General features: G+C 52.4%; 55 non-coding genes and 25 pseudogenes across 55 annotated transcripts; all 80 read left to right on the forward strand.

Annotated features, from left to right (window-relative positions):
* Positions 1–30: 30 nt before the first annotated feature.
* LOC131112452 (5S ribosomal RNA) lies at positions 31–139 on the forward strand (annotated as a pseudogene).
* A 112-nt stretch (positions 140–251) lies between these two features.
* On the forward strand, positions 252–370 carry LOC131115966 (5S ribosomal RNA). The gene has a single exon (XR_009123233.1). It is a non-coding gene; the product is annotated as a 5S ribosomal RNA (ribosomal RNA).
* Positions 371–482: 112 nt separating this feature from the next.
* LOC131112453 (5S ribosomal RNA) lies at positions 483–591 on the forward strand (annotated as a pseudogene).
* A 112-nt stretch (positions 592–703) lies between these two features.
* Positions 704–822, forward strand: LOC131115978 (5S ribosomal RNA). Its single transcript, XR_009123244.1, has one exon. It is a non-coding gene; the product is annotated as a 5S ribosomal RNA (ribosomal RNA).
* A 112-nt stretch (positions 823–934) lies between these two features.
* LOC131113260 (5S ribosomal RNA) lies at positions 935–1,053 on the forward strand. Its single transcript, XR_009121477.1, has one exon. It is a non-coding gene; the product is annotated as a 5S ribosomal RNA (ribosomal RNA).
* A 112-nt stretch (positions 1,054–1,165) lies between these two features.
* Positions 1,166–1,274, forward strand: LOC131112454 (5S ribosomal RNA; annotated as a pseudogene).
* A 112-nt stretch (positions 1,275–1,386) lies between these two features.
* LOC131115365 (5S ribosomal RNA) lies at positions 1,387–1,505 on the forward strand. Its single transcript, XR_009122646.1, has one exon. It is a non-coding gene; the product is annotated as a 5S ribosomal RNA (ribosomal RNA).
* Positions 1,506–1,617: 112 nt separating this feature from the next.
* LOC131113139 (5S ribosomal RNA) lies at positions 1,618–1,726 on the forward strand (annotated as a pseudogene).
* Positions 1,727–1,838: 112 nt separating this feature from the next.
* LOC131114498 (5S ribosomal RNA) lies at positions 1,839–1,957 on the forward strand. The gene has a single exon (XR_009121806.1). It is a non-coding gene; the product is annotated as a 5S ribosomal RNA (ribosomal RNA).
* A 112-nt stretch (positions 1,958–2,069) lies between these two features.
* On the forward strand, positions 2,070–2,188 carry LOC131118548 (5S ribosomal RNA). The gene has a single exon (XR_009125712.1). It is a non-coding gene; the product is annotated as a 5S ribosomal RNA (ribosomal RNA).
* Positions 2,189–2,300: 112 nt separating this feature from the next.
* Positions 2,301–2,409, forward strand: LOC131113258 (5S ribosomal RNA; annotated as a pseudogene).
* Positions 2,410–2,521: 112 nt separating this feature from the next.
* LOC131114499 (5S ribosomal RNA) lies at positions 2,522–2,640 on the forward strand. Its single transcript, XR_009121807.1, has one exon. It is a non-coding gene; the product is annotated as a 5S ribosomal RNA (ribosomal RNA).
* A 112-nt stretch (positions 2,641–2,752) lies between these two features.
* LOC131118767 (5S ribosomal RNA) lies at positions 2,753–2,871 on the forward strand. Its single transcript, XR_009125919.1, has one exon. It is a non-coding gene; the product is annotated as a 5S ribosomal RNA (ribosomal RNA).
* A 112-nt stretch (positions 2,872–2,983) lies between these two features.
* Positions 2,984–3,092, forward strand: LOC131112455 (5S ribosomal RNA; annotated as a pseudogene).
* Positions 3,093–3,204: 112 nt separating this feature from the next.
* Positions 3,205–3,323, forward strand: LOC131115990 (5S ribosomal RNA). Its single transcript, XR_009123256.1, has one exon. It is a non-coding gene; the product is annotated as a 5S ribosomal RNA (ribosomal RNA).
* Positions 3,324–3,435: 112 nt separating this feature from the next.
* On the forward strand, positions 3,436–3,554 carry LOC131117618 (5S ribosomal RNA). Its single transcript, XR_009124830.1, has one exon. It is a non-coding gene; the product is annotated as a 5S ribosomal RNA (ribosomal RNA).
* A 112-nt stretch (positions 3,555–3,666) lies between these two features.
* LOC131118654 (5S ribosomal RNA) lies at positions 3,667–3,785 on the forward strand. Its single transcript, XR_009125814.1, has one exon. It is a non-coding gene; the product is annotated as a 5S ribosomal RNA (ribosomal RNA).
* Positions 3,786–3,897: 112 nt separating this feature from the next.
* LOC131113967 (5S ribosomal RNA) lies at positions 3,898–4,006 on the forward strand (annotated as a pseudogene).
* Positions 4,007–4,118: 112 nt separating this feature from the next.
* LOC131115738 (5S ribosomal RNA) lies at positions 4,119–4,237 on the forward strand. Its single transcript, XR_009123010.1, has one exon. It is a non-coding gene; the product is annotated as a 5S ribosomal RNA (ribosomal RNA).
* A 112-nt stretch (positions 4,238–4,349) lies between these two features.
* Positions 4,350–4,468, forward strand: LOC131118804 (5S ribosomal RNA). The gene has a single exon (XR_009125954.1). It is a non-coding gene; the product is annotated as a 5S ribosomal RNA (ribosomal RNA).
* A 112-nt stretch (positions 4,469–4,580) lies between these two features.
* On the forward strand, positions 4,581–4,699 carry LOC131117949 (5S ribosomal RNA). The gene has a single exon (XR_009125147.1). It is a non-coding gene; the product is annotated as a 5S ribosomal RNA (ribosomal RNA).
* A 112-nt stretch (positions 4,700–4,811) lies between these two features.
* LOC131113259 (5S ribosomal RNA) lies at positions 4,812–4,920 on the forward strand (annotated as a pseudogene).
* Positions 4,921–5,032: 112 nt separating this feature from the next.
* Positions 5,033–5,151, forward strand: LOC131115739 (5S ribosomal RNA). Its single transcript, XR_009123011.1, has one exon. It is a non-coding gene; the product is annotated as a 5S ribosomal RNA (ribosomal RNA).
* A 112-nt stretch (positions 5,152–5,263) lies between these two features.
* Positions 5,264–5,382, forward strand: LOC131117758 (5S ribosomal RNA). The gene has a single exon (XR_009124966.1). It is a non-coding gene; the product is annotated as a 5S ribosomal RNA (ribosomal RNA).
* A 112-nt stretch (positions 5,383–5,494) lies between these two features.
* LOC131112456 (5S ribosomal RNA) lies at positions 5,495–5,603 on the forward strand (annotated as a pseudogene).
* Positions 5,604–5,715: 112 nt separating this feature from the next.
* LOC131116001 (5S ribosomal RNA) lies at positions 5,716–5,834 on the forward strand. Its single transcript, XR_009123267.1, has one exon. It is a non-coding gene; the product is annotated as a 5S ribosomal RNA (ribosomal RNA).
* Positions 5,835–5,946: 112 nt separating this feature from the next.
* LOC131112458 (5S ribosomal RNA) lies at positions 5,947–6,055 on the forward strand (annotated as a pseudogene).
* A 112-nt stretch (positions 6,056–6,167) lies between these two features.
* On the forward strand, positions 6,168–6,286 carry LOC131116012 (5S ribosomal RNA). Its single transcript, XR_009123278.1, has one exon. It is a non-coding gene; the product is annotated as a 5S ribosomal RNA (ribosomal RNA).
* Positions 6,287–6,398: 112 nt separating this feature from the next.
* On the forward strand, positions 6,399–6,517 carry LOC131113376 (5S ribosomal RNA). The gene has a single exon (XR_009121489.1). It is a non-coding gene; the product is annotated as a 5S ribosomal RNA (ribosomal RNA).
* Positions 6,518–6,629: 112 nt separating this feature from the next.
* Positions 6,630–6,738, forward strand: LOC131112459 (5S ribosomal RNA; annotated as a pseudogene).
* Positions 6,739–6,850: 112 nt separating this feature from the next.
* LOC131115377 (5S ribosomal RNA) lies at positions 6,851–6,969 on the forward strand. Its single transcript, XR_009122657.1, has one exon. It is a non-coding gene; the product is annotated as a 5S ribosomal RNA (ribosomal RNA).
* Positions 6,970–7,081: 112 nt separating this feature from the next.
* LOC131113140 (5S ribosomal RNA) lies at positions 7,082–7,190 on the forward strand (annotated as a pseudogene).
* A 112-nt stretch (positions 7,191–7,302) lies between these two features.
* On the forward strand, positions 7,303–7,421 carry LOC131114500 (5S ribosomal RNA). Its single transcript, XR_009121808.1, has one exon. It is a non-coding gene; the product is annotated as a 5S ribosomal RNA (ribosomal RNA).
* A 112-nt stretch (positions 7,422–7,533) lies between these two features.
* LOC131118549 (5S ribosomal RNA) lies at positions 7,534–7,652 on the forward strand. Its single transcript, XR_009125713.1, has one exon. It is a non-coding gene; the product is annotated as a 5S ribosomal RNA (ribosomal RNA).
* A 112-nt stretch (positions 7,653–7,764) lies between these two features.
* On the forward strand, positions 7,765–7,873 carry LOC131113261 (5S ribosomal RNA; annotated as a pseudogene).
* A 112-nt stretch (positions 7,874–7,985) lies between these two features.
* Positions 7,986–8,104, forward strand: LOC131114501 (5S ribosomal RNA). The gene has a single exon (XR_009121809.1). It is a non-coding gene; the product is annotated as a 5S ribosomal RNA (ribosomal RNA).
* Positions 8,105–8,216: 112 nt separating this feature from the next.
* LOC131118038 (5S ribosomal RNA) lies at positions 8,217–8,335 on the forward strand. The gene has a single exon (XR_009125212.1). It is a non-coding gene; the product is annotated as a 5S ribosomal RNA (ribosomal RNA).
* A 112-nt stretch (positions 8,336–8,447) lies between these two features.
* On the forward strand, positions 8,448–8,556 carry LOC131112460 (5S ribosomal RNA; annotated as a pseudogene).
* Positions 8,557–8,668: 112 nt separating this feature from the next.
* LOC131116026 (5S ribosomal RNA) lies at positions 8,669–8,787 on the forward strand. The gene has a single exon (XR_009123290.1). It is a non-coding gene; the product is annotated as a 5S ribosomal RNA (ribosomal RNA).
* Positions 8,788–8,899: 112 nt separating this feature from the next.
* Positions 8,900–9,018, forward strand: LOC131115646 (5S ribosomal RNA). The gene has a single exon (XR_009122921.1). It is a non-coding gene; the product is annotated as a 5S ribosomal RNA (ribosomal RNA).
* Positions 9,019–9,130: 112 nt separating this feature from the next.
* On the forward strand, positions 9,131–9,249 carry LOC131118655 (5S ribosomal RNA). Its single transcript, XR_009125815.1, has one exon. It is a non-coding gene; the product is annotated as a 5S ribosomal RNA (ribosomal RNA).
* A 112-nt stretch (positions 9,250–9,361) lies between these two features.
* Positions 9,362–9,480, forward strand: LOC131118550 (5S ribosomal RNA). The gene has a single exon (XR_009125714.1). It is a non-coding gene; the product is annotated as a 5S ribosomal RNA (ribosomal RNA).
* Positions 9,481–9,592: 112 nt separating this feature from the next.
* Positions 9,593–9,711, forward strand: LOC131117360 (5S ribosomal RNA). Its single transcript, XR_009124580.1, has one exon. It is a non-coding gene; the product is annotated as a 5S ribosomal RNA (ribosomal RNA).
* Positions 9,712–9,823: 112 nt separating this feature from the next.
* On the forward strand, positions 9,824–9,932 carry LOC131113517 (5S ribosomal RNA; annotated as a pseudogene).
* A 112-nt stretch (positions 9,933–10,044) lies between these two features.
* LOC131115740 (5S ribosomal RNA) lies at positions 10,045–10,163 on the forward strand. Its single transcript, XR_009123012.1, has one exon. It is a non-coding gene; the product is annotated as a 5S ribosomal RNA (ribosomal RNA).
* A 112-nt stretch (positions 10,164–10,275) lies between these two features.
* On the forward strand, positions 10,276–10,394 carry LOC131117759 (5S ribosomal RNA). Its single transcript, XR_009124967.1, has one exon. It is a non-coding gene; the product is annotated as a 5S ribosomal RNA (ribosomal RNA).
* A 112-nt stretch (positions 10,395–10,506) lies between these two features.
* LOC131112461 (5S ribosomal RNA) lies at positions 10,507–10,615 on the forward strand (annotated as a pseudogene).
* A 112-nt stretch (positions 10,616–10,727) lies between these two features.
* LOC131116037 (5S ribosomal RNA) lies at positions 10,728–10,846 on the forward strand. Its single transcript, XR_009123301.1, has one exon. It is a non-coding gene; the product is annotated as a 5S ribosomal RNA (ribosomal RNA).
* A 112-nt stretch (positions 10,847–10,958) lies between these two features.
* Positions 10,959–11,067, forward strand: LOC131112462 (5S ribosomal RNA; annotated as a pseudogene).
* A 112-nt stretch (positions 11,068–11,179) lies between these two features.
* LOC131115721 (5S ribosomal RNA) lies at positions 11,180–11,298 on the forward strand. The gene has a single exon (XR_009122993.1). It is a non-coding gene; the product is annotated as a 5S ribosomal RNA (ribosomal RNA).
* Positions 11,299–11,410: 112 nt separating this feature from the next.
* On the forward strand, positions 11,411–11,529 carry LOC131113492 (5S ribosomal RNA). The gene has a single exon (XR_009121500.1). It is a non-coding gene; the product is annotated as a 5S ribosomal RNA (ribosomal RNA).
* Positions 11,530–11,641: 112 nt separating this feature from the next.
* Positions 11,642–11,750, forward strand: LOC131112464 (5S ribosomal RNA; annotated as a pseudogene).
* A 112-nt stretch (positions 11,751–11,862) lies between these two features.
* LOC131115388 (5S ribosomal RNA) lies at positions 11,863–11,981 on the forward strand. The gene has a single exon (XR_009122668.1). It is a non-coding gene; the product is annotated as a 5S ribosomal RNA (ribosomal RNA).
* Positions 11,982–12,093: 112 nt separating this feature from the next.
* Positions 12,094–12,212, forward strand: LOC131118551 (5S ribosomal RNA). The gene has a single exon (XR_009125715.1). It is a non-coding gene; the product is annotated as a 5S ribosomal RNA (ribosomal RNA).
* Positions 12,213–12,324: 112 nt separating this feature from the next.
* On the forward strand, positions 12,325–12,433 carry LOC131113262 (5S ribosomal RNA; annotated as a pseudogene).
* A 112-nt stretch (positions 12,434–12,545) lies between these two features.
* On the forward strand, positions 12,546–12,664 carry LOC131114502 (5S ribosomal RNA). Its single transcript, XR_009121810.1, has one exon. It is a non-coding gene; the product is annotated as a 5S ribosomal RNA (ribosomal RNA).
* A 112-nt stretch (positions 12,665–12,776) lies between these two features.
* LOC131118039 (5S ribosomal RNA) lies at positions 12,777–12,895 on the forward strand. Its single transcript, XR_009125213.1, has one exon. It is a non-coding gene; the product is annotated as a 5S ribosomal RNA (ribosomal RNA).
* A 112-nt stretch (positions 12,896–13,007) lies between these two features.
* Positions 13,008–13,116, forward strand: LOC131112465 (5S ribosomal RNA; annotated as a pseudogene).
* A 112-nt stretch (positions 13,117–13,228) lies between these two features.
* On the forward strand, positions 13,229–13,347 carry LOC131116049 (5S ribosomal RNA). The gene has a single exon (XR_009123312.1). It is a non-coding gene; the product is annotated as a 5S ribosomal RNA (ribosomal RNA).
* A 112-nt stretch (positions 13,348–13,459) lies between these two features.
* LOC131113610 (5S ribosomal RNA) lies at positions 13,460–13,578 on the forward strand. Its single transcript, XR_009121512.1, has one exon. It is a non-coding gene; the product is annotated as a 5S ribosomal RNA (ribosomal RNA).
* A 112-nt stretch (positions 13,579–13,690) lies between these two features.
* On the forward strand, positions 13,691–13,809 carry LOC131118656 (5S ribosomal RNA). Its single transcript, XR_009125816.1, has one exon. It is a non-coding gene; the product is annotated as a 5S ribosomal RNA (ribosomal RNA).
* A 112-nt stretch (positions 13,810–13,921) lies between these two features.
* Positions 13,922–14,040, forward strand: LOC131118552 (5S ribosomal RNA). The gene has a single exon (XR_009125716.1). It is a non-coding gene; the product is annotated as a 5S ribosomal RNA (ribosomal RNA).
* A 112-nt stretch (positions 14,041–14,152) lies between these two features.
* Positions 14,153–14,271, forward strand: LOC131117361 (5S ribosomal RNA). Its single transcript, XR_009124581.1, has one exon. It is a non-coding gene; the product is annotated as a 5S ribosomal RNA (ribosomal RNA).
* Positions 14,272–14,383: 112 nt separating this feature from the next.
* On the forward strand, positions 14,384–14,492 carry LOC131113263 (5S ribosomal RNA; annotated as a pseudogene).
* Positions 14,493–14,604: 112 nt separating this feature from the next.
* LOC131115741 (5S ribosomal RNA) lies at positions 14,605–14,723 on the forward strand. The gene has a single exon (XR_009123013.1). It is a non-coding gene; the product is annotated as a 5S ribosomal RNA (ribosomal RNA).
* Positions 14,724–14,835: 112 nt separating this feature from the next.
* Positions 14,836–14,954, forward strand: LOC131118805 (5S ribosomal RNA). Its single transcript, XR_009125955.1, has one exon. It is a non-coding gene; the product is annotated as a 5S ribosomal RNA (ribosomal RNA).
* Positions 14,955–15,066: 112 nt separating this feature from the next.
* Positions 15,067–15,185, forward strand: LOC131117950 (5S ribosomal RNA). Its single transcript, XR_009125148.1, has one exon. It is a non-coding gene; the product is annotated as a 5S ribosomal RNA (ribosomal RNA).
* A 112-nt stretch (positions 15,186–15,297) lies between these two features.
* On the forward strand, positions 15,298–15,406 carry LOC131113265 (5S ribosomal RNA; annotated as a pseudogene).
* A 112-nt stretch (positions 15,407–15,518) lies between these two features.
* Positions 15,519–15,637, forward strand: LOC131115742 (5S ribosomal RNA). Its single transcript, XR_009123014.1, has one exon. It is a non-coding gene; the product is annotated as a 5S ribosomal RNA (ribosomal RNA).
* A 112-nt stretch (positions 15,638–15,749) lies between these two features.
* Positions 15,750–15,868, forward strand: LOC131117362 (5S ribosomal RNA). The gene has a single exon (XR_009124582.1). It is a non-coding gene; the product is annotated as a 5S ribosomal RNA (ribosomal RNA).
* A 112-nt stretch (positions 15,869–15,980) lies between these two features.
* LOC131113266 (5S ribosomal RNA) lies at positions 15,981–16,089 on the forward strand (annotated as a pseudogene).
* Positions 16,090–16,201: 112 nt separating this feature from the next.
* On the forward strand, positions 16,202–16,320 carry LOC131115743 (5S ribosomal RNA). The gene has a single exon (XR_009123015.1). It is a non-coding gene; the product is annotated as a 5S ribosomal RNA (ribosomal RNA).
* A 112-nt stretch (positions 16,321–16,432) lies between these two features.
* LOC131118041 (5S ribosomal RNA) lies at positions 16,433–16,551 on the forward strand. Its single transcript, XR_009125215.1, has one exon. It is a non-coding gene; the product is annotated as a 5S ribosomal RNA (ribosomal RNA).
* A 112-nt stretch (positions 16,552–16,663) lies between these two features.
* On the forward strand, positions 16,664–16,772 carry LOC131113268 (5S ribosomal RNA; annotated as a pseudogene).
* A 112-nt stretch (positions 16,773–16,884) lies between these two features.
* LOC131115744 (5S ribosomal RNA) lies at positions 16,885–17,003 on the forward strand. The gene has a single exon (XR_009123016.1). It is a non-coding gene; the product is annotated as a 5S ribosomal RNA (ribosomal RNA).
* A 112-nt stretch (positions 17,004–17,115) lies between these two features.
* On the forward strand, positions 17,116–17,234 carry LOC131118806 (5S ribosomal RNA). The gene has a single exon (XR_009125956.1). It is a non-coding gene; the product is annotated as a 5S ribosomal RNA (ribosomal RNA).
* A 112-nt stretch (positions 17,235–17,346) lies between these two features.
* On the forward strand, positions 17,347–17,465 carry LOC131117951 (5S ribosomal RNA). Its single transcript, XR_009125149.1, has one exon. It is a non-coding gene; the product is annotated as a 5S ribosomal RNA (ribosomal RNA).
* Positions 17,466–17,577: 112 nt separating this feature from the next.
* On the forward strand, positions 17,578–17,686 carry LOC131113269 (5S ribosomal RNA; annotated as a pseudogene).
* Positions 17,687–17,798: 112 nt separating this feature from the next.
* LOC131115745 (5S ribosomal RNA) lies at positions 17,799–17,917 on the forward strand. Its single transcript, XR_009123017.1, has one exon. It is a non-coding gene; the product is annotated as a 5S ribosomal RNA (ribosomal RNA).
* Positions 17,918–18,029: 112 nt separating this feature from the next.
* On the forward strand, positions 18,030–18,148 carry LOC131117760 (5S ribosomal RNA). Its single transcript, XR_009124968.1, has one exon. It is a non-coding gene; the product is annotated as a 5S ribosomal RNA (ribosomal RNA).
* The last annotated feature ends 17 nt before the right edge of the window (positions 18,149–18,165 follow it).

An 18,165-nucleotide genomic window follows, 5' to 3' on the forward strand; every position in this document is an offset into this window, starting at 1 on the left:
TCAAATAGGATCTTTTCAGTTGATCTGGCAGCTTACGGCCATACTACCCTGAAAACGCCCGATCTCGGACGCTAAGCAGGGGCGGGCCTGGTTAGTACTTGGATGGGAGACCGCCTGGGAATACCAGGTGCTGTAAGCTTTTTATGGTTTCTGCTCTTGCCTGACAGCAAAGGGCGCTGTTTGACACTTTTTGCTGGAGTCTAGTTTGGCCTGCGTCGCCTTCAAATAGGATCTTTTCAGTTGCCTTGGCAGCTTACAGCCATACTACCCTGAAAACGCCCGATCTCATCCGATCTCGGAAGCTAAGCAGGGGCGGGCCTGGTTAGTACTTGGATGGGAGACCGCCTGGGAATACCAGGTGCTGTAAGCTTTTTATGGTTTCTGCTCTTGCCTGACAGCAGAGGGCGCTGTTTGACACTTTTTGCTGGAGTCTAGTTTGGCCTGCGTCGCCTTCAAATAGGATCTTTTCAGTTGATCTGGCAGCTTACGGCCATACTACCCTGAAAACGCCCGATCTCGGACGCTAAGCAGGGGCGGGCCTGGTTAGTACTTGGATGGGAGACCGCCTGGGAATACCAGGTGCTGTAAGCTTTTTATGGTTTCTGCTCTTGCCTGACAGCAAAGGGCGCTGTTTGACACTTTTTGCTGGAGTCTAGTTTGGCCTGCGTTGCCTTCAAATAGGATCTTTTCAGTTGCCTTGGCAGCTTACAGCCATACTACCCTGAAAACGCCCGATCTCATCCGATCTCGGAAGCTAAGCAGGGGCGGGCCTGGTTAGTACTTGGATGGGAGACCGCCTGGGAATACCAGGTGCTGTAAGCTTTTTATGGTTTCTGCTCTTGACTGACAGCAGAGGGCGCTGTTTGACACTTTTTGCTGGGGTCTAGTTTGGCCTGCGTCGCCTTCAAATAGGATATTTTCAGTTGCCTTGGCAGCTTACGGCCATACTACCCTGAAAACGCCCGATCTCATCCGATCTCGGAAGCTAAGCAGGGGCGGGCCTGGTTAGTACTTGGATGGGAGACCGCCTGGGAATACCAGGTGCTGTAAGCTTTTTATGGTTTCTGCTCTTGCCTGAAAGCAGAGGGCGCTGTTTGACACTTTTTGCTGGAGTCTAGTTTGGCCTGCGTCGCCTTCAAATAGGATCTTTTCAGTTGATCTGGCAGCTTACGGCCATACTACCCTGAAAACGCCCGATCTCGGACGCTAAGCAGGGGCGGGCCTGGTTAGTACTTGGATGGGAGACCGCCTGGGAATACCAGGTGCTGTAAGCTTTTTATGGTTTCTGCTCTTGCCTGAAAGCAGAGGGCGCTGTTTGACACTTTTTGCTGGAGTCTAGTTTGGCCTGCGTCGCCTTCAAATAGGATCTTTTCAGTTGCCCTGGCAGCTTACGGCCATACTACCCTGAAAACGCCCGATCTCGTCCGATCTCGGAAGCTAAGCAGGGGTGGGCCTGGTTAGTACTTGGATGGGAGACCGCCTGGGAATACCAGGTGCTGTAAGCTTTTTATGGTTTCTGCTCTTGCCTGACAGCAGAGGGCGCTGTTTGACACTTTTTGCTGGAGTCGAGTTTGGTCTGCGTCGCCTTCAAATAGGATCTTTTCAGTTGACCTGGCAGCTTACGGCCAAACTACCCTGAAAACGCCCGATCTCGGACGCTAAGCAGGGGCGGGCCTGGTTAGTACTTGGATGGGAGACCGCCTGGGAATACCAGGTGCTGTAAGCTTTTTATGGTTTCTGCTCTTGCCTGACAGCAAAGGGCGCTGTTTGACACTTTTTGCCAGAGTCTAGTTTGGCCTGCGTCACCTTCAAATAGGATCTTTTCAGTTGACCTGGCAGCTTACGGCCATACTACCCTGAAAACGCCCGATCTCGTCCGATCTCGGAAGCTAAGCAGGGGCGGGCCTGGTTAGTACTTGGATGGGAGACCGCCTGGGAATACCAGGTGCTGTAAGCTTTTTATGGTTTCTGCTCTTGCCTGACAGCAGAGGGCGCTTTTTGACCCTTTTTGCTGGAGTCTAGTTTGGCCTGCGTCACCTTCAAATAGGATATTTTCAGTTGACCTGGCAGCTTACGGACATACTACCCTGAAAAAGCCCGATCTCGTCCGATCTCGGAAGCTAAGCAGGGGCGGACCTGGTTAGTACTTGGATGGGAGACCGCCTGGGAATACCAGGTGCTGTAAGCTTTTTATGGTTTCTGCTCTTGCCTGACAGCAAAAGGCGCTGTTTGACACTTTTTGCCAGAGCCTAGTTTGGCCTGCGTCGCCTTCAAATAGGATCTTTTCAGTTGATCTGGCAGCTTACGGCCATACTACCCTGAAAACGCCCGATCTCGGACGCTAAGCAGGGGCGGGCCTGGTTGGTACTTGGATGGGAGACCGCCTGGGAATACCAGGTGCTGTAAGCTTTTTATGGTTTCTGCTCTTGCCTGACAGCAAAGGGCGCTGTTTGACACTTTTTGCCAGAGTCTAGTTTGGCCTGCGTCACCTTCAAATAGGATCTTTTCAGTTGACCTGGCAGCTTACGGCCATACTACCCTGAAAACGCCCGATCTCGTCCGATCTCGGAAGCTAAGCAGGGGCGGGCCTGGTTAGTACTTGGATGGGAGACCGCCTGGGAATACCAGGTGCTGTAAGCTTTTTATGGTTTCTGCTCTTGCCTGACAGCAGAGGGCGCTGTTTGACCCTTTTTGCTGGAGTCTAGTTTGGCCTGCGTCACCTTCAAATAGGATCTTTTCAGTTGACCTGGCAGCTTACGGCCATACTACCCTTAAAACGCCTGATCTCGTCCGATCTCGGAAGCTAAGCAGGGGCGGGCCTGGTTAGTGCTTGGATGGGAGGCCGCCTGGGAATACCAGGTGCTGTAAGCTTTTTATGGTTTCTGCTCTTTCCTGACAGCAGAGGGCGCTGTTTGACACTTTTTGCTGGAGTCTAGTTTGGCCTGCGTCGCCTTCAAATAGGATCTTTTCAGTTGATCTGGCAGCTTACGGCCATACTACCCTGAAAACGCCCGATCTCGGACGCTAAGCAGGGGCGGGCCTGGTTAGTACTTGGATGGGAGACCGCCTGGGAATACCAGGTGCTGTAAGCTTTTTATGGTTTCTGCTCTTGCCTGACAGCAAAGGGCGCTGTTTGACACTTTTTGCTGGAGTCTAGTTTGGCCTGCGTTGCCTTCAAATAGGATCTTTTCAGTTGCCTTGGCAGCTTACAGCCATACTACCCTGAAAACGCCCGATCTCATCCGATCTCGGAAGCTAAGCAGGGGCGGGCCTGGTTAGTACTTGGATGGGAGACCGCCTGGGAATACCAGGTGCTGTAAGCTTTTTATGGTTTCTGCTCTTGACTGACAGCAGAGGGCGCTGTTTGACACTTTTTGCTGGAGTCTAGTTTGGCCTGCGTCGCCTTCAAATAGGATCTTTTCAGTTGCCTTGGCAGCTTACGGCCATACTACCCTGAAAAGGCCCGATCTCATCCGATCTTGGAAGCTAAGCAGGGGCGGGCCTGGTTAGTACTTGGATGGGAGACCGCCTGGGAATACCAGGTGCTGTAAGCTTTTTATGGTTTCTGCTCTTGCCTGACAGCAGAGGGCGCTGTTTGACCCTTTTTGCTGGAGTCTAGTTTGGCCTGCGTCACCTTCAAATAGGATCTTTTCAGTTGACCTGGCAGCTTACGGCCATACTACCCTTAAAACGCCTGATCGCGTCCGATCTCGGAAGCTAAGCAGGGGCGGGCCTGGTTAGTGCTTGGATGGGAGACCGCCTGGGAATACCAGGTGCTGTAAGCTTTTTATGGTTTCTGCTCTTTCCTGACAGCAGAGGGCGCTGTTTGACACTTTTTGCTGGAGTCTACTTTGGCCTGCGTCGCCTTCAAATAGGATCTTTTCAGTTGACCTGGCAGCTTACGGACATACTACCCTGAAAACGCCCGATCTCGGACGCTAAGCAGGGGCGGGCCTGGTTGGTACTTGGATGGGAGACCGCCTGGGAATACCAGGTGCTGTAAGCTTTTTATGGTTTCTGCTCTTGCCTGACAGCAAAGGGCGCTGTTTGACACTTTTTGCCAGAGTCTAGTTTGGCCTGCGTAACCTTCAAATAGGATCTTTTCAGTTGACCTGGCAGCTTACGGCCATACTACCCTGAAAACGCCCGATCTCGTCCGATCTCGGAAGCTAAGCAGGGGCGGGCCTGGTTTGTACTTGGATGGGAGACCGCCTGGGAATACCAGGTGCTGTAAGCTTTTTATGGTTTCTGCTCTTGCCTGACAGCAGAGGGCGCTGTTTGACCCTTTTTGCTGGAGTCTAGTTTGGCCTGCGTCACCTTCAAATAGGATCTTTTCAGTTGACCTGGCAGCTTACGGCCATACTACCCTTAAAACGCCTGATCTCGTCCGATTTCGGAAGCTAAGCAGGGGCGGGCCTGGTTAGTGCTTGGATGGGAGACCGCCTGGGAATACCAGGTGCTGTAAGCTTTTTATGGTTTCTGCTCTTTCCTGACAGCAGAGGGCGCTGTTTGACACTTTTTGCTGGAGTCTAGTTTGGCCTGCGTCGCCTTCAAATAGGATCTTTTCAGTTGACCTGGCAGCTTACGGACATACTACCCTGAAAAAGCCCGATCTCGTCCGATCTCGGAAGCTAAGCAGGGGCGGGCCTGGTTAGTACTTGGATGGGAGACCGCCTGGGAATACCAGGTGCTGTAAGCTTTATATGGTTTCTGCTCTTGCCTGACAGCAGAGGGCGCTGTTTGACACTTTTTGCTGGAGTCTAGTTTGGCCTGCGTCGCCTTCAAATAGGATCTTTTCATTTGATCTGGCAGCTTACGGCCATACTACCCTGAAAACGCCCGATCTCGGACGCTAAGCAGGGGCGGGCCTGGTTGGTACTTGGATGGGAGACCGCCTGGGAATACCAGGTGCTGTAAGCTTTTTATGGTTTCTGCTCTTGCCTGACAGCAAAGGGCGCTGTTTGACACTTTTTGCCAGAGTCTAGTTTGGCCTGCGTCACCTTCAAATAGGATCTTTTCAGTTGACCTGGCAGCTTACGGCCATACTACCCTGAAAACGCCCGATCTCGTCCGATCTCGGAAGCTAAGCAGGGGCGGGCCTGGTTTGTACTTGGATGGGAGACCGCCTGGGAATACCAGGTGCTGTAAGCTTTTTATGGTTTCTGCTCTTGCCTGACAGCAGAGGGCGCTGTTTGACCCTTTTTGCTGGAGTCTAGTTTGGCCTGCGTCACCTTCAAATAGGATCTTTTCAGTTGACCTGGCAGCTTACGGCCATACTACCCTTAAAACGCCTGATCTCATCCGATCTCGGAAGCTAAGCAGGGGCGGGCCTGGTTAGTGCTTGGATGGGAGACCGCCTGGGAATACCAGGTGCTGTAAGCTTTTTATGGTTTCTGCTCTTTCCTGACAGCAGAGGGCGCTGTTTGACACTTTTTGCTGGAGTCTAGTTTGGCCTGCGTCGCCTTCAAATAGGATCTTTTCAGTTGATCTGGCAGCTTACGGCCATACTACCCTGAAAACGCCCGATCTCGGACGCTAAGCAGGGGCGGGCCTGGTTAGTACTTGGATGGGAGACCGCCTGGGAATACCAGGTGCTGTAAGCTTTTTATGGTTTCTGCTCTTGCCTGACAGCAAAGGGCGCTGTTTGACACTTTTTGCTGGAGTCTAGTTTGGCCTGCGTCGCCTTCAAATAGGATCTTTTCAGTTGCCTTGGCAGCTTACAGCCATACTACCCTGAAAACGCCCGATCTCATCCGATCTCGGAAGCTAAGCAGGGGCGGGCCTGGTTAGTACTTGGATGGGAGACCGCCTGGGAATACCAGGTGCTGTAAGCTTTTTATGGTTTCTGCTCTTGCCTGACAGCAGAGGGCGCTGTTTGACACTTTTTGCTGGAGTCTAGTTTGGCCTGCGTCGCCTTCAAATAGGATCTTTTCAGTTGATCTGGCAGCTTACGGCCATACTACCCTGAAAACGCCCGATCTCGGACGCTAAGCAGGGGCGGGCCTGGTTAGTACTTGGATGGGAGACCGCCTGGGAATACCAGGTGCTGTAAGCTTTTTATGGTTTCTGCTCTTGCCTGACAGCAAAGGGCGCTGTTTGACACTTTTTGCTGGAGTCTAGTTTGGCCTGCGTTGCCTTCAAATAGGATCTTTTCAGTTGCCTTGGCAGCTTACAGCCATACTACCCTGAAAACGCCCGATCTCATCCGATCTCGGAAGCTAAGCAGGGGCGGGCCTGGTTAGTACTTGGATGGGAGACCGCCTGGGAATACCAGGTGCTGTAAGCTTTTTATGGTTTCTGCTCTTGACTGACAGCAGAGGGCGCTGTTTGACACTTTTTGCTGGGGTCTAGTTTGGCCTGCGTCGCCTTCAAATAGGATCTTTTCAGTTGCCTTGGCAGCTTACGGCCATACTACCCTGAAAACGCCCGATCTCATCCGATCTCGGAAGCTAAGCAGGGGCGGGCCTGGTTAGTACTTGGATGGGAGACCGCCTGGGAATACCAGGTGCTGTAAGCTTTTTATGGTTTCTGCTCTTGCCTGAAAGCAGAGGGCGCTGTTTGACACTTTTTGCTGGAGTCTAGTTTGGCCTGCGTCGCCTTCAAATAGGATCTTTTCAGTTGATCTGGCAGCTTACGGCCATACTACCCTGAAAACGCCCGATCTCGGACGCTAAGCAGGGGCGGGCCTGGTTAGTACTTGGATGGGAGACCGCCTGGGAATACCAGGTGCTGTAAGCTTTTTATGGTTTCTGCTCTTGCCTGAAAGCAGAGGGCGCTGTTTGACACTTTTTGCTGGAGTCTAGTTTGGCCTGCGTCGCCTTCAAATAGGATCTTTTCAGTTGCCCTGGCAGCTTACGGCCATACTACCCTGAAAACGCCCGATCTCGTCCGATCTCGGAAGCTAAGCAGGGGTGGGCCTGGTTAGTACTTGGATGGGAGACCGCCTGGGAATACCAGGTGCTGTAAGCTTTTTATGGTTTCTGCTCTTGCCTGACAGCAGAGGGCGCTGTTTGACACTTTTTGCTGGAGTCGAGTTTGGTCTGCGTCGCCTTCAAATAGGATCTTTTCAGTTGACCTGGCAGCTTACGGCCAAACTACCCTGAAAACGCCCGATCTCGGACGCTAAGCAGGGGCGGGCCTGGTTAGTACTTGGATGGGAGACCGCCTGGGAATACCAGGTGCTGTAAGCTTTTTATGGTTTCTGCTCTTGCCTGACAGCAAAGGGCGCTGTTTGACACTTTTTGCCAGAGTCTAGTTTGGCCTGCGTCACCTTCAAATAGGATCTTTTCAGTTGACCTGGCAGCTTACGGCCATACTACCCTGAAAACGCCCGATCTCGTCCGATCTCGGAAGCTAAGCAGGGGCGGGCCTGGTTAGTACTTGGATGGGAGACCGCCTGGGAATACCAGGTGCTGTAAGCTTTTTATGGTTTCTGCTCTTGCCTGACAGCAGAGGGCGCTTTTTGACCCTTTTTGCTGGAGTCTAGTTTGGCCTGCGTCACCTTCAAATAGGATATTTTCAGTTGACCTGGCAGCTTACGGACATACTACCCTGAAAAAGCCCGATCTCGTCCGATCTCGGAAGCTAAGCAGGGGCGGACCTGGTTAGTACTTGGATGGGAGACCGCCTGGGAATACCAGGTGCTGTAAGCTTTTTATGGTTTCTGCTCTTGCCTGACAGCAAAAGGCGCTGTTTGACACTTTTTGCCAGAGCCTAGTTTGGCCTGCGTCGCCTTCAAATAGGATCTTTTCAGTTGATCTGGCAGCTTACGGCCATACTACCCTGAAAACGCCCGATCTCGGACGCTAAGCAGGGGCGGGCCTGGTTGGTACTTGGATGGGAGACCGCCTGGGAATACCAGGTGCTGTAAGCTTTTTATGGTTTCTGCTCTTGCCTGACAGCAAAGGGCGCTGTTTGACACTTTTTGCCAGAGTCTAGTTTGGCCTGCGTCACCTTCAAATAGGATCTTTTCAGTTGACCTGGCAGCTTACGGCCATACTACCCTGAAAACGCCCGATCTCGTCCGATCTCGGAAGCTAAGCAGGGGCGGGCCTGGTTAGTACTTGGATGGGAGACCGCCTGGGAATACCAGGTGCTGTAAGCTTTTTATGGTTTCTGCTCTTGCCTGACAGCAGAGGGCGCTGTTTGACCCTTTTTGCTGGAGTCTAGTTTGGCCTGCGTCACCTTCAAATAGGATCTTTTCAGTTGACCTGGCAGCTTACGGCCATACTACCCTTAAAACGCCTGATCTCGTCCGATCTCGGAAGCTAAGCAGGGGCGGGCCTGGTTAGTGCTTGGATGGGAGACCGCCTGGGAATACCAGGTGCTGTAAGCTTTTTATGGTTTCTGCTCTTTCCTGACAGCAGAGGGCGCTGTTTGACACTTTTTGCTGGAGTCTAGTTTGGCCTGCGTCGCCTTCAAATAGGATCTTTTCAGTTGATCTGGCAGCTTACGGCCATACTACCCTGAAAACGCCCGATCTCGGACGCTAAGCAGGGGCGGGCCTGGTTAGTACTTGGATGGGAGACCGCCTGGGAATACCAGGTGCTGTAAGCTTTTTATGGTTTCTGCTCTTGCCTGACAGCAAAGGGCGCTGTTTGACACTTTTTGCTGGAGTCTAGTTTGGCCTGCGTTGCCTTCAAATAGGATCTTTTCAGTTGCCTTGGCAGCTTACAGCCATACTACCCTGAAAACGCCCGATCTCATCCGATCTCGGAAGCTAAGCAGGGGCGGGCCTGGTTAGTACTTGGATGGGAGACCGCCTGGGAATACCAGGTGCTGTAAGCTTTTTATGGTTTCTGCTCTTGACTGACAGCAGAGGGCGCTGTTTGACACTTTTTGCTGGAGTCTAGTTTGGCCTGCGTCGCCTTCAAATAGGATCTTTTCAGTTGCCTTGGCAGCTTACGGCCATACTACCCTGAAAACGCCCGATCTCATCCGATCTTGGAAGCTAAGCAGGGGCGGGCCTGGTTAGTACTTGGATGGGAGACCGCCTGGGAATACCAGGTGCTGTAAGCTTTTTATGGTTTCTGCTCTTGCCTGACAGCAGAGGGCGCTGTTTGACCCTTTTTGCTGGAGTCTAGTTTGGCCTGCGTCACCTTCAAATAGGATCTTTTCAGTTGACCTGGCAGCTTACGGCCATACTACCCTTAAAACGCCTGATCGCGTCCGATCTCGGAAGCTAAGCAGGGGCGGGCCTGGTTAGTGCTTGGATGGGAGACCGCCTGGGAATACCAGGTGCTGTAAGCTTTTTATGGTTTCTGCTCTTTCCTGACAGCAGAGGGCGCTGTTTGACACTTTTTGCTGGAGTCTACTTTGGCCTGCGTCGCCTTCAAATAGGATCTTTTCAGTTGACCTGGCAGCTTACGGACATACTACCCTGAAAAAGCCCGATCTCGTCCGATCTCGGAAGCTAAGCAGGGGCGGACCTGGTTAGTACTTGGATGGGAGACCGCCTGGGAATACCAGGTGCTGTAAGCTTTTTATGGTTTCTGCTCTTGCCTGACAGCAAAAGGCGCTGTTTGACACTTTTTGCCAGAGCCTAGTTTGGCCTGCGTCGCCTTCAAATAGGATCTTTTCAGTTGATCTGGCAGCTTACGGCCATACTATCCTGAAAAAGCCCGATCTCGTCCGATCTCGGAAGCTAAGCAGGGGCGGGCCTGGTTAGTACTTGGATGGGAGACCGCCTGGGAATACCAGGTGCTGTAAGCTTTATATGGTTTCTGCTCTTGCCTGACAGCAGAGGGCGCTGTTTGACACTTTTTGCTGGAGTCTAGTTTGGCCTGCGTCGCCTTCAAATAGGATCTTTTCATTTGATCTGGCAGCTTACGGCCATACTACCCTGAAAACGCCCGATCTCGGATGCTAAGCAGGGGCGGGCCTGGTTGGTACTTGGATGGGAGACCGCCTGGGAATACCAGGTGCTGTAAGCTTTTTATGGTTTCTGCTCTTGCCTGACAGCAAAGGGCGCTGTTTGACACTTTTTGCCAGAGTCTAGTTTGGCCTGCGTCACCTTCAAATAGGATCTTTTCAGTTGACCTGGCAGCTTACGGCCATACTACCCTGAAAACGCCCGATCTCGTCCGATCTCGGAAGCTAAGCAGGGGCGGGCCTGGTTTGTACTTGGATGGGAGACCGCCTGGGAATACCAGGTGCTGTAAGCTTTTTATGGTTTCTGCTCTTGCCTGACAGCAGAGGGCGCTGTTTGACCCTTTTTGCTGGAGTCTAGTTTGGCCTGCGTCACCTTCAAATAGGATCTTTTCAGTTGACCTGGCAGCTTACGGCCATACTACCCTTAAAACGCCTGATCTCATCCGATCTCGGAAGCTAAGCAGGGGCGGGCCTGGTTAGTGCTTGGATGGGAGACCGCCTGGGAATACCAGGTGCTGTAAGCTTTTTATGGTTTCTGCTCTTTCCTGACAGCAGAGGGCGCTGTTTGACACTTTTTGCTGGAGTCTAGTTTGGCCTGCGTCGCCTTCAAATAGGATCTTTTCAGTTGATCTGGCAGCTTACGGCCATACTACCCTGAAAACGCCCGATCTCGGACGCTAAGCAGGGGCGGGCCTGGTTAGTACTTGGATGGGAGACCGCCTGGGAATACCAGGTGCTGTAAGCTTTTTATGGTTTCTGCTCTTGCCTGACAGCAAAGGGCGCTGTTTGACACTTTTTGCTGGAGTCTAGTTTGGCCTGCGTCGCCTTCAAATAGGATCTTTTCAGTTGCCTTGGCAGCTTACAGCCATACTACCCTGAAAACGCCCGATCTCATCCGATCTCGGAAGCTAAGCAGGGGCGGGCCTGGTTAGTACTTGGATGGGAGACCGCCTGGGAATACCAGGTGCTGTAAGCTTTTTATGGTTTCTGCTCTTGCCTGACAGCAGAGGGCGCTGTTTGACACTTTTTGCTGGAGTCTAGTTTGGCCTGCGTCGCCTTCAAATAGGATCTTTTCAGTTGATCTGGCAGCTTACGGCCATACTACCCTGAAAACGCCCGATCTCGGACGCTAAGCAGGGGCGGGCCTGGTTAGTACTTGGATGGGAGACCGCCTGGGAATACCAGGTGCTGTAAGCTTTTTATGGTTTCTGCTCTTGCCTGACAGCAAAGGGCGCTGTTTGACACTTTTTGCTGGAGTCTAGTTTGGCCTGCGTTGCCTTCAAATAGGATCTTTTCAGTTGCCTTGGCAGCTTACAGCCATACTACCCCGAAAACGCCCGATCTCATCCGATCTCGGAAGCTAAGCAGGGGCGGGCCTGGTTAGTACTTGGATGGGAGACCGCCTGGGAATACCAGGTGCTGTAAGCTTTTTATGGTTTCTGCTCTTGACTGACAGCAGAGGGCGCTGTTTGACACTTTTTGCTGGAGTCTAGTTTGGCCTGCGTCGCCTTCAAATAGGATCTTTTCAGTTGCCTTGGCAGCTTACGGCCATACTACCCTGAAAACGCCCGATCTCATCCGATCTCGGAAGCTAAGCAGGGGCGGGCCTGGTTAGTACTTGGATGGGAGACCGCCTGGGAATACCAGGTGCTGTAAGCTTTTTATGGTTTCTGCTCTTGCCTGAAAGCAGAGGGCGCTGTTTGACACTTTTTGCTGGAGTCTAGTTTGGCCTGCGTCGCCTTCAAATAGGATCTTTTCAGTTGATCTGGCAGCTTACGGCCATACTACCCTGAAAACGCCCGATCTCGGACGCTAAGCAGGGGCGGGCCTGGTTAGTACTTGGATGGGAGACCGCCTGGGAATACCAGGTGCTGTAAGCTTTTTATGGTTTCTGCTCTTGCCTGAAAGCAGAGGGCGCTGTTTGACACTTTTTGCTGGAGTCTAGTTTGGCCTGCGTCGCCTTCAAATAGGATCTTTTCAGTTGCCCTGGCAGCTTACGGCCATACTACCCTGAAAACGCCCGATCTCGTCCGATCTCGGAAGCTAAGCAGGGGTGGGCCTGGTTAGTACTTGGATGGGAGACCGCCTGGGAATACCAGGTGCTGTAAGCTTTTTATGGTTTCTGCTCTTGCCTGACAGCAGAGGGTGCTTTTTGACCCTTTTTGCTGGAGTCTAGTTTGGCCTGCGTCACCTTCAAATAGGATATTTTCAGTTGACCTGGCAGCTTACGGACATACTACCCTGAAAAAGCCCGATCTCGTCCGATCTCGGAAGCTAAGCAGGGGCGGACCTGGTTAGTACTTGGATGGGAGACCGCCTGGGAATACCAGGTGCTGTAAGCTTTTTATGGTTTCTGCTCTTGCCTGACAGCAAAAGGCGCTGTTTGACACTTTTTGCCAGAGCCTAGTTTGGCCTGCGTCGCCTTCAAATAGGATCTTTTCAGTTGATCTGGCAGCTTACGGCCATACTACCCTGAAAACGCCCGATCTCGGACGCTAAGCAGGGGCGGGCCTGGTTGGTACTTGGATGGGAGACCGCCTGGGAATACCAGGTGCTGTAAGCTTTTTATGGTTTCTGCTCTTGCCTGACAGCAAAGGGCGCTGTTTGACACTTTTTGCCAGAGTCTAGTTTGGCCTGCGTCACCTTCAAATAGGATCTTTTCAGTTGACCTGGCAGCTTACGGCCATACTACCCTGAAAACGCCCGATCTCGTCCGATCTCGGAAGCTAAGCAGGGGCGGGCCTGGTTAGTACTTGGATGGGAGACCGCCTGGGAATACCAGGTGCTGTAAGCTTTTTATGGTTTCTGCTCTTGCCTGACAGCAGAGGGCGCTGTTTGACCCTTTTTGCTGGAGTCTAGTTTGGCCTGCGTCACCTTCAAATAGGATCTTTTCAGTTGACCTGGCAGCTTACGGCCATACTACCCTTAAAACGCCTGATCTCGTCCGATCTCGGAAGCTAAGCAGGGGCGGGCCTGGTTAGTGCTTGGATGGGAGACCGCCTGGGAATACCAGGTGCTGTAAGCTTTTTATGGTTTCTGCTCTTTCCTGACAGCAGAGGGCGCTGTTTGACACTTTTTGCTGGAGTCTAGTTTGGCCTGCGTCGCCTTCAAATAGGATCTTTTCAGTTGATCTGGCAGCTTACGGCCATACTACCCTGAAAACGCCCGATCTCGGACGCTAAGCAGGGGCGGGCCTGGTTAGTACTTGGATGGGAGACCGCCTGGGAATACCAGGTGCTGTAAGCTTTTTATGGTTTCTGCTCTTGCCTGACAGCAAAGGGCGCTGTTTGACACTTTTTGCTGGAGTCTAGTTTGGCCTGCGTTGCCTTCAAATAGGATCTTTTCAGTTGCCTTGGCAGCTTACAGCCATACTACCCTGAAAACGCCCGATCTCATCCGATCTCGGAAGCTAAGCAGGGGCGGGCCTGGTTAGTACTTGGATGGGAGACCGCCTGGGAATACCAGGTGCTGTAAGCTTTTTATGGTTTCTGCTCTTGACTGACAGCAGAGGGCGCTGTTTGACACTTTTTGCTGGAGTCTAGTTTGGCCTGCGTCGCCTTCAAATAGGATCTTTTCAGTTGCCTTGGCAGCTTACGGCCATACTACCCTGAAAACGCCCGATCTCATCCGATCTCGGAAGCTAAGCAGGGGCGGGCCTGGTTAGTACTTGGATGGGAGACCGCCTGGGAATACCAGGTGCTGTAAGCTTTTTATGGTTTCTGCTCTTGCCTGACAGCAGAGGGCGCTGTTTGACCCTTTTTGCTGGAGTCTAGTTTGGCCTGCGTCACCTTCAAATAGGATCTTTTCAGTTGACCTGGCAGCTTACGGCCATACTACCCTTAAAACGCCTGATCGCGTCCGATCTCGGAAGCTAAGCAGGGGCGGGCCTGGTTAGTGCTTGGATGGGAGACCGCCTGGGAATACCAGGTGCTGTAAGCTTTTTATGGTTTCTGCTCTTTCCTGACAGCAGAGGGCGCTGTTTGACACTTTTTGCTGGAGTCTACTTTGGCCTGCGTCGCCTTCAAATAGGATCTTTTCAGTTGACCTGGCAGCTTACGGACATACTACCCTGAAAAAGCCCGATCTCGTCCGATCTCGGAAGCTAAGCAGGGGCGGACCTGGTTAGTACTTGGATGGGAGACCGCCTGGGAATACCAGGTGCTGTAAGCTTTTTATGGTTTCTGCTCTTGCCTGACAGCAAAAGGCGCTGTTTGACACTTTTTGCCAGAGCCTAGTTTGGCCTGCGTCGCCTTCAAATAGGATCTTTTCAGTTGATCTGGCAGCTTACGGCCATACTATCCTGAAAAAGCCCGATCTCGTCCGATCTCGGAAGCTAAGCAGGGGCGGGCCTGGTTAGTACTTGGATGGGAGACCGCCTGGGAATACCAGGTGCTGTAAGCTTTATATGGTTTCTGCTCTTGCCTGACAGCAGAGGGCGCTGTTTGACACTTTTTGCTGGAGTCTAGTTTGGCCTGCGTCGCCTTCAAATAGGATCTTTTCATTTGATCTGGCAGCTTACGGCCATACTACCCTGAAAACGCCCGATCTCGGACGCTAAGCAGGGGCGGGCCTGGTTGGTACTTGGATGGGAGACCGCCTGGGAATACCAGGTGCTGTAAGCTTTTTATGGTTTCTGCTCTTGCCTGACAGCAAAGGGCGCTGTTTGACACTTTTTGCCAGAGTCTAGTTTGGCCTGCGTAACCTTCAAATAGGATCTTTTCAGTTGACCTGGCAGCTTACGGCCATACTACCCTGAAAACGCCCGATCTCGTCCGATCTCGGAAGCTAAGCAGGGGCGGGCCTGGTTTGTACTTGGATGGGAGACCGCCTGGGAATACCAGGTGCTGTAAGCTTTTTATGGTTTCTGCTCTTGCCTGACAGCAGAGGGCGCTGTTTGACCCTTTTTGCTGGAGTCTAGTTTGGCCTGCGTCACCTTCAAATAGGATCTTTTCAGTTGACCTGGCAGCTTACGGCCATACTACCCTTAAAACGCCTGATCTCGTCCGATTTCGGAAGCTAAGCAGGGGCGGGCCTGGTTAGTGCTTGGATGGGAGACCGCCTGGGAATACCAGGTGCTGTAAGCTTTTTATGGTTTCTGCTCTTTCCTGACAGCAGAGGGCGCTGTTTGACACTTTTTGCTGGAGTCTAGTTTGGCCTGCGTCGCCTTCAAATAGGATCTTTTCAGTTGACCTGGCAGCTTACGGACATACTACCCTGAAAAAGCCCGATCTCGTCCGATCTCGGAAGCTAAGCAGGGGCGGGCCTGGTTAGTACTTGGATGGGAGACCGCCTGGGAATACCAGGTGCTGTAAGCTTTATATGGTTTCTGCTCTTGCCTGACAGCAGAGGGCGCTGTTTGACACTTTTTGCTGGAGTCTAGTTTGGCCTGCGTCGCCTTCAAATAGGATCTTTTCAGTTGATCTGGCAGCTTACGGCCATACTACCCTGAAAACGCCCGATCTCGGACGCTAAGCAGGGGCGGGCCTGGTTGGTACTTGGATGGGAGACCGCCTGGGAATACCAGGTGCTGTAAGCTTTTTATGGTTTCTGCTCTTGCCTGACAGCAGAGGGCGCTGTTTGACACTTTTTGCCAGAGTCTAGTTTGGCCTGCGTAACCTTCAAATAGGATCTTTTCAGTTGACCTGGCAGCTTACGGCCATACTACCCTGAAAACGCCCGATCTCGTCCGATCTCGGAAGCTAAGCAGGGGCGGGCCTGGTTTGTACTTGGATGGGAGACCGCCTGGGAATACCAGGTGCTGTAAGCTTTTTATGGTTTCTGCTCTTGCCTGACAGCAGAGGGCGCTGTTTGACCCTTTTTGCTGGAGCCTAGTTTGGCCTGCGTCGCCTTCAAATAGGATCTTTTCAGTTGATCTGGCAGCTTACGGCCATACTATCCTGAAAAAGCCCGATCTCGTCCGATCTCGGAAGCTAAGCAGGGGCGGGCCTGGTTAGTACTTGGATGGGAGACCGCCTGGGAATACCAGGTGCTGTAAGCTTTATATGGTTTCTGCTCTTGCCTGACAGCAGAGGGCGCTGTTTGACACTTTTTGCTGGAGTCTAGTTTGGCCTGCGTCGCCTTCAAATAGGATCTTTTCATTTGATCTGGCAGCTTACGGCCATACTACCCTGAAAACGCCCGATCTCGGACGCTAAGCAGGGGCGGGCCTGGTTGGTACTTGGATGGGAGACCGCCTGGGAATACCAGGTGCTGTAAGCTTTTTATGGTTTCTGCTCTTGCCTGACAGCAAAGGGCGCTGTTTGACACTTTTTGCCAGAGTCTAGTTTGGCCTGCGTCACCTTCAAATAGGATCTTTTCAGTTGACCTGGCAGCTTACGGCCATACTACCCTGAAAACGCCCGATCTCGTCCGATCTCGGAAGCTAAGCAGGGGCGGGCCTGGTTTGTACTTGGATGGGAGACCGCCTGGGAATACCAGGTGCTGTAAGCTTTTTATGGTTTCTGCTCTTGCCTGACAGCAGAGGGCGCTGTTTGACCCTTTTTGCTGGAGTCTAGTTTGGCCTGCGTCACCTTCAAATAGGATCTTTTCAGTTGACCTGGCAGCTTACGGCCATACTACCCTTAAAACGCCTGATCTCGTCCGATCTCGGAAGCTAAGCAGGGGCGGGCCTGGTTAGTGCTTGGATGGGAGACCGCCTGGGAATACCAGGTGCTGTAAGCTTTATATGGTTTCTGCTCTTGCCTGACAGCAGAGGGCGCTGTTTGACACTTTTTGCTGGAGTCTAGTTTGGCCTGCGTCGCCTTCAAATAGGATCTTTTCATTTGATCTGGCAGCTTACGGCCATACTACCCTGAAAACGCCCGATCTCGGACGCTAAGCAGGGGCGGGCCTGGTTGGTACTTGGATGGGAGACCGCCTGGGAATACCAGGTGCTGTAAGCTTTTTATGGTTTCTGCTCTTGCCTGACAGCAAAGGGCGCTGTTTGACACTTTTTGCCAGAGTCTAGTTTGGCCTGCGTAACCTTCAAATAGGATCTTTTCAGTTGACCTGGCAGCTTACGGCCATACTACCCTGAAAACGCCCGATCTCGTCCGATCTCGGAAGCTAAGCAGGGGCGGGCCTGGTTTGTACTTGGATGGGAGACCGCCTGGGAATACCAGGTGCTGTAAGCTTTTTATGGTTTCTGCTCTTGCCTGACAGCAGAGGGCGCTGTTTGACCCTTTTTGCTGGAGTCTAGTTTGGCCTGCGTCACCTTCAAATAGGATCTTTTCAGTTGACCTGGCAGCTTACGGCCATACTACCCTTAAAACGCCTGATCTCGTCCGATTTCGGAAGCTAAGCAGGGGCGGGCCTGGTTAGTGCTTGGATGGGAGACCGCCTGGGAATACCAGGTGCTGTAAGCTTTTTATGGTTTCTGCTCTTTCCTGACAGCAGAGGGCGCTGTTTGACACTTTTTGCTGGAGTCTAGTTTGGCCTGCGTCGCCTTCAAATAGGATCTTTTCAGTTGACCTGGCAGCTTACGGACATACTACCCTGAAAAAGCCCGATCTCGTCCGATCTCGGAAGCTAAGCAGGGGCGGGCCTGGTTAGTACTTGGATGGGAGACCGCCTGGGAATACCAGGTGCTGTAAGCTTTATATGGTTTCTGCTCTTGCCTGACAGCAGAGGGCGCTGTTTGACACTTTTTGCTGGAGTCTAGTTTGGCCTGCGTCGCCTTCAAATAGGATCTTTTCATTTGATCTGGCAGCTTACGGCCATACTACCCTGAAAACGCCCGATCTCGGACGCTAAGCAGGGGCGGGCCTGGTTGGTACTTGGATGGGAGACCGCCTGGGAATACCAGGTGCTGTAAGCTTTTTATGGTTTCTGCTCTTGCCTGACAGCAAAGGGCGCTGTTTGACACTTTTTGCCAGAGTCTAGTTTGGCCTGCGTCACCTTCAAATAGGATCTTTTCAGTTGACCTGGCAGCTTACGGCCATACTACCCTGAAAACGCCCGATCTCGTCCGATCTCGGAAGCTAAGCAGGGGCGGGCCTGGTTTGTACTTGGATGGGAGACCGCCTGGGAATACCAGGTGCTGTAAGCTTTTTATGGTTTCTGCTCTTGCCTGACAGCAGAGGGCGCTGTTTGACCCTTTTTGCTGGAGTCTAGTTTGGCCTGCGTCACCTTCAAATAGGATCTTTTCAGTTGACCTGGCAGCTTACGGCCATACTACCCTTAAAACGCCTGATCTCATCCGATCTCGGAAGCTAAGCAGGGGCGGGCCTGGTTAGTGCTTGGATGGGAGACCGCCTGGGAATACCAGGTGCTGTAAGCTTTTTATGGTTTCTGCTC

This window comes from Doryrhamphus excisus, unplaced genomic scaffold (genome assembly GCF_030265055.1).
Source record: "Doryrhamphus excisus isolate RoL2022-K1 unplaced genomic scaffold, RoL_Dexc_1.0 HiC_scaffold_25, whole genome shotgun sequence".
Taxonomy (NCBI): domain Eukaryota; kingdom Metazoa; phylum Chordata; class Actinopteri; order Syngnathiformes; family Syngnathidae; genus Doryrhamphus; species Doryrhamphus excisus.